This window comes from Camelus ferus, chromosome 13 (assembly GCF_009834535.1).
Source record: "Camelus ferus isolate YT-003-E chromosome 13, BCGSAC_Cfer_1.0, whole genome shotgun sequence".
In the NCBI taxonomy this organism is placed as follows: Eukaryota; Metazoa; Chordata; class Mammalia; order Artiodactyla; family Camelidae; genus Camelus; species Camelus ferus.
Window position 1 is genome coordinate 14917586 of NC_045708.1, and position 2297 is coordinate 14919882.

At 41.9% G+C, this 2297-nt stretch overlaps 1 pseudogene; it reads right to left on the minus strand.

Moving 5' to 3' along the window:
• Positions 1-1148: 1148 nt before the first annotated feature.
• On the minus strand, positions 1149-1803 carry LOC102513514 (annotated as a pseudogene).
• Positions 1804-2297: the final 494 nt, after the last annotated feature.

Below are 2297 nucleotides of genomic sequence, written 5' to 3' on the forward strand. Positions count from 1 at the left end.
GCCATTAAATAAAATCAAGGACTTTTAGTACGTCCTCAAGGGCCATAGATAATATTCTGAGCCATACTCTTTGAGCTGTTTTGCAGATACTGAAACCCCTACCAGGAAGAAGTTAATTGTGTCCTGACCACATAGACCCCAGTCACATGGAACCAGAAGGTTGATAACGTTGACTCCTGATGACCTTACCACCAACCAGTCAGGCTGAGTAAGAACTCTGCCTGTCCAGGCCATGATGATTCTACTGGCTTCCTACTCAGATGCCAAAGGACCTTGCAAGGGCAGAAAAGAGGTGACACCCCAGTTCCAGGAAGAACTCCACCTATTCCCAGAAAACCAATGAATATACCACCACCTCGTTAACCTTGCCCTTAAAATTTTGCCTTAATTGTACCCCCGGTGGGAAGTTGATTTGTGAGCTAAGTTCCTGTTTCCCCATTCTCTAGCCTTTGGATAAAGCTTGTGCTGCTTCATTCTCAGCCTCAGAATCATTTTTGGCTGCACGAACCCAAATGGAAAAAACACATTCCCCACCAAGGCAGAGGGGAGCCTCAGCCAGGCTAGGACCCATGTAGAGATCCATGCGACCTAATTTGGTAACACTCTCTCACCCTCAACTGTTAAGTCCCTGCTTGTCTCCTAACATTGATAACATCTGAAGTGACCATGTTCTTCTTTACTTGCTTGCTATTATGTCTTCTCTCTCTAATTTGTTCAGGCCAAATTTGAGGATTTAACCCCAGAAGAGCATCTCAGGAAGCTCTGGGAACTGTTCTGTCAGTTAGAAATCAAGGCGCAGTTATGTAAGTTTGATGAGACAGAGGGCTGTACATGAAATGATATATTATTGGCAATTTACACAATCCAGATCTAAGCATCATCCTGGTGGGTCATGTGAAGGAATATTATCTTTTAAGGAGTTGTCTTGTTGATGCTAAGAGAATGTTACTCTTTATGACTGAGCAGGTATTTCTGCAGAGGGGGAGGTTTGATTGATGCATAATGCAGATACACAATGCACAGTGGAGAGAGAGGAGGCCAAAGGGAATTTGGAAAAAATTTTTATGTTTACAATTTTCTTGCCTTGCCATAAAATGTGAATTTTATTTCACATAGGCAATTTAGCAAGCCCTAATGTGGTGATCCTCTTTTCTTTCTTTCTTTCTTTCTTTTTTTTTTTACAGTCCAGGTCTTTTATTTTCTTTACACTCATCATGCCATGAATTCATAAGGAATGGGTTCCAACAGTTCAGGCTCCTTTCCATTGGTTCTCAAGAAGTGCGTTTCTCTGGATGGAGCAGGCTGGCGCTTCAACTGAACCCAAGTACCTTTCTCTTTGGCTTCCTTCTTTTTCTGATCATTTTCCTTCACTCGTTTCAGGAAGCTTTCTTGGCTCTTAGAGTGCTTAACATGCTCATCATGCACGTTAATTCTCTTGGCAAGAATCCCACCCTTAACTTGTTTGTTTACAATAATGCCAACAGTGTCCTGGGTACATTGTAGAGTTTCCTAGTTTTCCCATGGCAACATTTGTGGGGCATGCCTTTTTGAACAGTACTCATTCCCCTGATGTCCACAGTATTACCTTTCTTACAGATTCGCATGTATGTGGCCAAAGGAACAACTCCATGTTTTCCAAAAAGCCTGGAAAACATATAGCGGGTGTCTCTCTTCTTTCCCTTTGTGCTGGTCATTTTGGAGAGTTACTGGAAGATGGTGGTTCCAGTGAAAAAGAAAACTGTTGATCCTTGATACGATTACTGTACATACTGGCTCTTGCCACCTCACCCATTAGGCTGTAGGTTTTACAGAAATACAAATGAGGCAACCCTAATATTTTGACACTTTTAAGATGTGAGCTGGCCTTCACCGGAATGCGGGCAGCCCTCAACAGCTGGAAACAATAAGATGCTGTGGTCAAACTCAGAACATAATTCATAAACACATGCTCACCCCCTGACTCTGTCACACTAAGCTTTACAATATATCCGAATCAATATAATCAAAATCATAGCAAACGAGGCATATTTGTTAAGTATTTGATAACATTGCAATGTGTACAATCACTGAAGTCATGTCAAGAGACCCCTAAATGCCCATGGCACATAGTCTAGCCAAGCCTGGAAAAGACATAACTCCATTACAACTTAGTTGTAACTGTTCTGTGTTTCTCTTCAGCTTACCATGCCCAGCATCCATGAGTATTTGTGATATCCACTCTTAAGCCTGTTTGGTTTTTTTTTTTCCAATCTTGCTAATGGCCCTGAACCCTTTGATGATGTTGTAAATCTTCCCCA